At 39.0% G+C, this 10,144-nt stretch overlaps 1 pseudogene; it reads left to right on the forward strand.

Annotated features, from left to right (window-relative positions):
• Positions 1-974: 974 nt before the first annotated feature.
• On the forward strand, positions 975-1,770 carry LOC140620640 (olfactory receptor 6C74-like; annotated as a pseudogene).
• The last annotated feature ends 8,374 nt before the right edge of the window (positions 1,771-10,144 follow it).

Here is a 10,144-nt window from a genome sequence, read left to right on the forward strand (position 1 = left end):
CAACTTACCTCAAGTTGTGGAGCAGCCCCTAATGTCTCTGGATTCTGTCCCTTCTAAAAAAGGCTGGTGCTAAAGTAGATGCTCTCTAAGCCCCATGTCATTCCATAGGTCTGTAACTCATCAGTGAATCTAACCAAGGGTGGAAATAATGATAAATAAAGCTAATTTTAACTTAAGTTTGAGAGATCATCTACAATAGATTTGTTCCTGTTTTAAAATATTTTGTCACTGCATTTGGAAACAGCAGATACTCCAGATTCCAGCATTCTGGCTGAAGTCCCAGCTATGTCACCTAATATCTCTGGAGCTATGTAAGCCTCAGTTTCTGCTTCTGTGGAAAGGGCTCATGGTTATTGTGAAGATAAATAGAAATACTGAATATCAATGACCAGCATATAACAAGCATAAGTCCTCAATAGATGAGGATAAAGACAACTCAAACCATAGAATGTAATGCATATATTAAAAAGGATATCCAAGGGGAATATTACTGATATTATTGTTTTGTTTACTTACAAATTAATATTATTAAAAACAATAAAGTATTTTATAACTACAAAAATGTTAATTACTTTGCCTACTGATGATGCTCTAACAAGCATCATATTAATGATCATTACAATTAGACCTTGAGGAACACTTAGGAAACTTTGGCATCATGTGTCAAGTGAGTTACATGTTTTATCTTACCTAATGTTTACAATAACATGAACAGGTATATCCTATCATCTTCATCCTACAGAGGTTGAAAGAGAAGTTCATAAAGGTAAACTATCTTTCCAAGTATGATCAGTCTCTCAGGGGTTAGAACTCAGTATTGAGCTAGTATTGAAATTAGGTTCTCTGATTCAAGAATCAACTCACTAAACCACTTTCCTATTGCAACCTTCTTGGATAGGCAAATAACTTAATCATATACTCCTCTAAAACCTTTGTCCTTGCTGATGTCATTGTTGTAGGTTAGACCAGCAGTGATGATGTGGAAAGAGATGCCCATGGAAATGGGGAATGGAACAACTGTCCAGGAATTCACCTTGGTTTCCTCACATCCAGCACCTGGGAAAGTTTCTCTTCCTGGTGCACCTGCTGACATACCTGGCATCCATTGCAGGCAATGCTGTCATAGTCACCATCATCTGTGCTAATTCCCGGCTCCAGACACCGATGTACTTTTTCCTCAGCATTTTCTCCTTCTTGGAGTGTTACTTCATAAATACTGTTATTCCTAAGTTATTGGTCATCTTTCTTTCAGGTAAGCAAACCATTTCTTTTCCTGCCTGTTTCATACAAGCCTTTGTCTTTGTATTTCTGGAAGCAGCAGGTTTCTTCCTCATAGCAGTGATGTCTCTGGATTGGTATGTGGCCATTTGCAAGCCCTTGCATTACCCGACCATCATGAACCTGAAGACTAGTTCCCTCCTGGTCACTGCCTGCTGTGCTTTGGGGTTCTCTCTAATCACTGGTCTGGTAGTAAAGGTTTCCCAGTTATCCTTCTGTGGTCCCCATGTCATCCCCCACTTTTTTTGTGACCTTGGCCCCCTGATTCATCTCTTCTGTTCTGACACCAAGTCTGTTGAAATGTTGATCTCTGTCCTTGCTTTGTTAATCCTTTTGACATCCCTTATCATAACCATCATTGACTATAGCAACATAGTAGTCACAATCCTGAAACTCCCATCAGCCAAGGAGAAAAAGAAAGCTTTCTCCACCGGCTCCTCTCACCTCATAGTCCTCTCTCTGATGTATGGAAGCTGTGTCTTTTTTTTATAATAAACTTCTTTTTTATCGGTTTTCAATTTCCCAACATACAGAATAACACCCAGTGCTCATCCCGTCAAATGCCCCCCTCAGTGCAAGTCACCCATTCAACCCCAACCCCCGCCCTCCTCCCCTTCCACCCCCCCTAGTTTGCTTCCCAGAGTTAGGAGTCTTTATGTTCTGTCACCCTTTCTGATATTTCCTACCCATTTCTTCTCCCTTCCCTTCTATTCTATTTCACTATTATTTATATTCTCCAAATAAATGAGAACATATAATGTTTGTCCTTCTTCGACTGACTTATTTCACTCAGCATAATACCCTCCAGTTCCATCCACGTCGAAGCAAATGGTGGGTATTTGTAATTTCTAAAGGCTGAGTAATATTCCATTGTATACATAAACCACATCTTCTTTATCCATTCATCTTTTGATGGACACCGAGGCTCCTTCCACAGTTTGGCTATTGTGGACATTGCTGGTATAAACATCGGCATGCAGGTGTTCCTGCCTTTCACTACATCTGTATCTTTGGGGTAAATCCCCAGCAGTGCAATTGCTGGGTCATAGGGCAGGTCTATTTTTAACTCTTTGAGGAACCTCCACACAGTTTTCCAGAGTGGCTGCACCAGTTAACATTCCCAACAGTGAAGGAGGGTTCCCCTTTCTCCAATCCTCTCCAACATTTGTGGTTTCCTGTCTTGTTAATTTTCCCCATTCTCACTGGTGTGAGGTGGTATCTTATTGTGGTTTTAATTTGTATTTCCCTGATGGCAAGTGATGCAGAGCATTTTCTCATGTGCATGTTGGCCGGGTCAATGTTCTCCTCTGTGAAATTTCTGTTCATGTCTTTTGCCCATTTCATGATTGGATTGTTTGTTTCTTTGGTGTTGAGTTTAATAAGTTCTTTATAGATCTTGGAAACTAGCCCTTTATCTGATATGTCATTTGCAAATATCTTCTCCCATTCTGTAGGTTGTCTTTTAGTTTTGTTGACGGTATCTTTTGCTGTGCAAAAGATTCTTATCTTGATGAAGTCCCAATAATTCATTTTTGCTTTTATTTCTCTTGCCTTTATGGATGTATCTTGCAAGAAGTTACTGTGGCCAAGTTCAACAAAGGTGTTGCCTGTGTTCTCCTCTAGGATTTTGATGGAATCTTGTCTCACATTTAGATCTTTCATACATTTTGATTTTATCTTTGTGTATAGTCTAAGAGAATGGTCCAGAAACTGGAACATTCTTCTGCACGTAGATGTCCAATTTTCCCAGCACCATTTATTGAAGAGACTGTCTTTTTTCCAGTGGATAGTCTTTCCTGCTTTGTTGAATATTAGTTGACCATAAAGTTGAGGGTCCACTTCTGGATTCTCTATTTTGTTCCATTGATCTATGTGTCTGTTTTTGTGCCAGTACCACACTGTCTTGATGACGACAGCTTTGTAATACAACCTGAAATCTGGCATTGTGATGCCCCCAGATAAGGTTTTCTTTTTTAATATCCCTCTGGCTATTCAGAGTCTTTTCTGATTCCACACAAGTCTTAAGATGATTTGTTCCAACTTTCTGAAGAAAGTCCATGGTATTTTGATAGGGATTGCATTAAATGTGTTAATTGCCCTGGGTAACATTGACATTTTCACAATATTAATTCTGCCAATCCATGAGCATGGAATATTTTTCTATCTCTTTGTGTCTTCCTCAATTTCTTTCAGAAGTGTTCTGTAGTTTTTAGGGTATAGATCTTTTACCTCTTTGGTTAGCTTTATTCCTAGGTATCTTATGCTTCTGGGGGCAATTGTAAATGGGATTGACTCCTTAATTTCTCTTTCTTCAGTCTCATTGTTAGTGTATAGAAATGCCATTGATTTCTGGGCATTGATTTTGTATCCTGCCACACTGCCGAATTGTTGTATGAGTTCTAGAAATATTGGGGTGGAGTCTTTTGGGTTTTCTATGTAGAGTATCATGTCATCTGTAAAGAGGGAGAGTTTGACTTCTTCTTTGCCAATTTGAACACCTTTTATTTCTTTTTGTTGCCTGATTGCTGAGGCTAGGACTTCTAGTATTATGTTGAATAGCAGTGGTGAGAGTGGACATCCCTGTCTTGTTCCTGATCTTAGGGGAAAGGCTCCCAGTGTTTCCCCTATTGAGAATCATATTTGCTGTGGGCTTTTTGTAGATGGTTTTTAAGATGTTGAGAAGTGTTCCCTCTATCCTTACACTCTGAAGAGTTTTGATCAGGAATGGATGCTGTATTTTGTCAAATGCTTTCTCTGCATCTATTGAAAGGATCCTATGGTTCTTTTTTTGCTTGTTGATATGATCTATCACACTAATTGCCTTACAAGTGTTGAACCAGCCTTGCATCCTGGGGGTAAATCCCACTTGGTCATGGTGAATAATCTTTTTAATGTACTGTTGGATCCAATTGGCTAGTATCTTGTTGAAAATTTTTGCATCCATGTTCATCAGGGATATTTGTCTATAATTCTCCTTTTTGGTGGGGTCTTTGTCTGGTTTTGGAATCAAGGTGATGCTGGCCTCATAGAACGAGTTTGGAAGTATTCCATCTCTTTCTATCTTTCTGAACAGCTTTAGTAGAATAGGTATGGTTTTGCATTTTATTCTTTCACAAATCCCAGAAGCTCTGTTCATTTGTTTTAAGTCTTTTTTTCTCTTCCCTTTCCAAGTGGGGTCATTTTTACTGATCTATTTTCAATTTCATGGACAATTTTATGTCATCTCCACTTATGCTTTTGAGCTCAGTCAGTGAATGTTATATTTTAGTCACTTATTCTTTAGTACTAATAATTCCTGGCTTCTTTAAACATCATTGCAGAGTCCTATTTTCTATTCATTTTATAAGGGCTTGTAATTGCTTGTTAGGATAATTGTAAATAATTGATTTAAAATCTTTGTCAAATAATTCCAACATCTGTGTTATGTGAGAGATGATGTCTATTGATTATCTTTTCCCCTGAGGCTTGAGATTTTCCTGCTTATTCATTTGCTGAGTAATTTTGAACTGGGATAACATGTTTTCAGACTCACAGAGTTTTTTTAAAAAATCTTTTCAAAAATGCTGATTTATTTTGGCAAGAAATGGACCTGATGTGATTTAGGCCATCATTCCATTGTCTATAGGCTGCAGTTTGGGGTTTTTAAATTTAAATTTAAATTCAAATTGCAAATATGTAGTATATCGTTAGTTTCAGATGTAGTTTTCAATATTTCATCAGTTGCATATAATACCCAGTGCTCACCATATCACATGCCTTTCTTAATGCCCCTCACCCATTTATCCCATCTCCTTACTCACCTCCCCTTCAATAATCCTCATCATTGTCAGCACAATTTTCTTTTCTTTTTTTTTTTTTAAAGATCTGTGTTTTTTTTTATTTTTTATTTATTTATGATAGTCACAGAGAGAGAGAGAGAGGCAGAGACACAGGCAGAGGGAGAAGCAGGCTCCATGCACCTGGAGCCTGACGTGGGATTCGATCCCGGGTCTCCAGGATCGCGCCCTGGGCCAAAGCCAGGCGCTAAACCGCTGCGCCACCCAGGGATCCCTGTCAGCACAATTTTCAAAACCGTTGCAAACCTATTCAGTTCTTTCCCACGTGTGCACCTCTCACTGCCAGTCTGGGTTCGCCAGAAATTTTTCTGGTAATTCAGTTTTCAAAGTCTTGAATATGCTGATGAAGATCAGATCCAGTCATGCACAGTTTGGGAATACATCTTTGAGTTATTTAACAACTTAATGGGATCTCCTTCCTCTGGTTCCCCCTCATCATCATCTCCCCAGTACACACATATACCCTGAAATGCCTCTTTGAGGTTCTGTGGCCAGAAGCATGGGGACTTAGTTACTCTTCTCTGCTCCTAACTTTTGTGACTGGACCAAGAAGCAAGAGAACCAGAGAATGAAAAATATGGTAAACTCACCACTGATTTGTTAGTACTTCAAATTCTGGTCTCTTTTCCAATTGTCCTGCTGGGATCCATAGTGCAAAATCCTCTAATGGCTGCCCCATCCATTCTATTTTATGGCTATTTTTAAGAGGGATATAAGGTAGAACATATTTCCCCACCTTACCTGGAACCATTTCCTACAGTTATTTATATGCTTCTTTATTTCTGCATATCACCTACATCCAATCTTGGACCTTTAATTTTTAAACACCTTCTGGTCTTATCTCATTTTCTTCTTCCCAAGCAAAGCCCAATACTCAGTCACTGTATTATTAAATTACTTGCATACTTTTTGTGTTGTAACTGTCATGCCTAGTCCCATTCTGAATTCAAAGGTAGTCGGTGGGGGGAGGGAGATGCCTGATAACTACTAGCCTGCATTAATTACTTAGCAAGACAATGAAAGCAAAATTTTATGATTTCCCACAGGCATGTAGGTTTCACAGAAAAATAATTTCAAGTTGAACTAAACAAGGAAAAAAGTATTCCCTGAAGAAGTAATTATCTGCTGGTTTATACCCACTGGAGTCACTTGTAGGCTAGGAAATGAATTGATTACTTTTTATTATAAGGCCAAGTGGACTAAGAATTTCTGTATGGTAGCTCCTTACTCATGCTGTTCAGGGATGGCAAGGGTTCTATAAAGCCCTGAAGAATTCCTTCATAATGCTCTATCACAATTACCACTAATTAATTCTGAAGCCACTTATGTTCATGGTTCTCAGAGCCAGTTGACACACAAAGAAAGAAAAAAAATGAATTTCCTCTTGCCAGTCACACCTGCCTCTTTACTACCCCTACTTCCTACAAATAGTTCAATTCTAATAAGCCACTGACTTGAGCCTGCTATTCCCCCACTGCATTGATTTGCTTATACTTCACTTTGTTTCTGGATGTAAAATAGCTTATTATTTCCTCACTTTCATTTTCCTCAATGAAAATCTTCTTGAAAGAAGAAATCAAACTTAATGAAGAGAAATGGAAGTGTGGTTCCTACAGCATAGCAATATATCACCTAGTAACTTGTTATAATTGCAAATTTGTAGGCATAACTTACAACATCAGATACTCTTGGGAGAGGCCCAGGAATCCATATTCAAATAAACTCTCCAGATAACACTGATGCAGGCCAAAGTTTTGGAACTATTGCAATTACTCAAAGATGATTATAATGTTTTGTTTCATAAGATTCTATTTCTAAAGAAAAAACATTTTTATCTCAATTTCTTGAAAGTAACATATTCTGAGAAAAATGTTTATCTATAATTTGTTAGAATATCAGCTTATATGTAGAATTTATTTTTTTATTACTCATTTATGAGGGTGTGATTTACATTTAAATTAAAAGTACAGGGATGCCTGGGTGGCTCAGTGGCTGAGCATCTGCCTTTGGCTCGGGGCATGATCCTGGAGTCCTGGGATTGAGTCCTGTATTGGGCTCCCTGCATGGAGCCTGCTTCTCCTCCCTCTTCCTCTGTATCTGCCTCTTTCTGTGTGTTTCTCATGAGTAAATAAATAAAATATTTTTTTAAAAATTAAAAGCACAGTTCACAAGTTAAAGCTGATTAGTTTGACAAATGTATACATCTGTGTACTCTCCATCTTACTTAAAATATACAGCATTTCTATGACCCCAACAGTTCCCTTCTCTTTTCCCAGTTACTACCTTCCACCCTGAGTGAAAATCAGCGTACTGATTTTCATTATCAAAAAATAATTTTACCTGATTTTGAACTTCATATAAATGGAATCATAGCATATGCACTTTTGTCTAGCTTCTTTCATTCTGCATATTTTTGAGATTCCTCCATATTGTTGCACACATCAGTATTGGGTTCATTTTATTGCTAAGTAGTAATCCAATTCCATGATGACTAATGATTTTGAACACCTTTCTGTATACTTACTGGCTTCCATGTATATGCTCTGATGAAATATCGGTTAAATACATTTCCCATTTCTCTACTGAACTGAGTGCCTTATTATTATTGAACTGTGCTCTTTATATATTTTGGGTACAAGTCCTCTATCAGATATGTGTTTTGAGACAGGTTTTCTCAAAGTCTGTAGCTCATGCTTATTTTCTTAAGCACTTTTTAAAACAGGCTTACAACAACAAAGATTTATTATTTTTTGGTTCTTTGGCTTGGCAGTCTTGCTGGTTTTCCTGCTGATCTTGCCTAGGATCATTCAGAGAGCTACAGATATCTTATAGCTTACCTATAAATGGAAAGCCCAAAATGACCTTACATGACTGGAAGCTGGTAATGGCTATTGCTGCATATGCCTCTTCCTTGAGGAAGCTTCTCTCATCTTCTGGTCAGCTAGACTGGACTTCAACACAGCATGGAGGTCTCAAGATCCTAAGAGAGTAAAAGCAGGGGCTGTGATGCCTCTTCAGTTCCTAATATCAGAAAAATTGTAACATCATTTTTGCCGCATTTCATATTTTTACTCTTTTTTTTCCTTCTTTATTCCTGATATTCCAAGTTTTCTTTGGTATAGTTTCCCTTTGGTCTGATGAACTTATTTTTCAACACACATATATATTTGAGAGCATATTTACTGGCAACAAGATGTTTTCATTTTCCTTCACTGGAGAGTGTCTTGACTTTACCTTTATTCTCGAAGGATATTTTTGCTGGGCATAGAATACTAGAAAATTTGTTCTTGTTTTCAACACTTTTAAAATATTGTGCCACTTCTTTCTGGGTTCCACTGCTTCAGTTGAGAGATCTACTGTTCTTCCTTGCACATAATGCATCACACTCTCTGACTGTTTCCAATAATATTCCTTTGTCTTCAGTTTTTTGAAGTTTATTTCTCATGTGTCTTGATGTGGACTTTTTGGGAGGCTCACTCAGCTTCTTGAATCTGTAAATGTATGTTTTGCCAATTGGGGATTTTTTAAGCCATCATTTCTTTGAAAACGGTTTCAGCTCCATTTCCTTCTCTTCTACTTTTGGGACTCTGCTGATACAAATTTTAGATGTTTTGTTATTTCCCTACATATTCCTGAGATAATGTTCATTTCTCTGCAACATATTTTCTCTCTATTGTTCCTACTGGGTTATTCCTATTGTACTATCTTTCATGTGTGATATTAATTCTACTCTTTCCCCTCTCTAATGAGGTTTTATTATATCGGTCATTTTATTTTTCAGTTCTATAGTATCCATTTGATTTTTTTATATCTTCCATTTCTTAGCTGATATTTTCTATGATGAATTAGAAAGTCACTATTTGAAGTAATTGATTCAGGCATGATCATCAGGGTATCCTAAAATTAGTGGAGAAATCTTTGAGGAGATAGGTTTGTACATAGTCTCAAAGCATTGCCCCACAAAACATTTAATGATTATAGTTGGTCAGCCTCTGCTCCTCTTTATATGGTTTCATTTTAGTGATGTTTTGTAGTTTTCTATATAGAGGTCCCATTGCCTTATCAGATTTATCTGTGTATTTGATACATTTTGATGGGATTCTAAGTAAATAGTACCATTAAGATTTTTTTTTACTTCTTCTATTTTATTTATTTATTTATTTAGCTAGCATACAGAAATACAATCAACTTTTGGTAAGTTCAATATCTGGCAACTTTGGTAAAATCACCCTTGGATTTTATTTATAACAATCATATATATCATTTATGATGTTGGGAATTTTATTTATTTATTTCCATTTTATATCTTTTGCTTTTCCTAACATATTGCTGTGACTAGAACCTCCAGCAAACTTTGGATGGAAGTATAATAGCGGAGGGAGGGGCAAGATGGCGGAGGAGTAGGGTCCCCAAGTCACCTGTCCCCACCAAATTACCTAGATAACCTTCAAACCACCCTGAAAATCTACGAATTCGCCCTGAGATTTAAAGAGAGAACACCTGGAATGCTACACTGAGAAGAGTTCAGCTTCTATCAAGGTAGGAAGATCGGGAAAAACGAAATAAAGAAACAAAATGCATCCAAGGGGGAGGGGCCCCGCGAGGAGCCGGGCTGAGGCCGGGGCGAGTGTCCCCAGGACAGGAGAGCCCCGTCCCGGAGAAGCAGGAGCTGCACCGACCTTCCCGGGCAGAAAGGCGCCTGCAGGGAATTGGAACAGGACCCCAGGAGGGCGGGGATGCCCTCGGGCTCCCTGGGACACTAACAGACACCTGCGCCCGGGAGAGTGCGCCGAGGTCCCTAAGGGCTGCAGCGCGCACGGCGGGACCCGGAGCAGCTCGTGGGGGCTCGGGGGCGGCTCCGCGGAGGGGGCTGCAGGGCGGGAGCGCGAATCCAACAGCGCAGGCCCCGGAGCACAGGGCGCCAGGACACAGCCCAGGATCCGGCCTTCCCCGGGACAGGCAGAGGCCACGAGGGCCCAGGACAGCGAGGACGCTGCTGCCCCGAGCTGAGCAGATCAGCGGCCCCGCCC

Source organism: Canis lupus, chromosome 29 (genome assembly GCF_048164855.1).
Source record: "Canis lupus baileyi chromosome 29, mCanLup2.hap1, whole genome shotgun sequence".
NCBI lineage: Eukaryota > Metazoa > Chordata > Mammalia > Carnivora > Canidae > Canis > Canis lupus.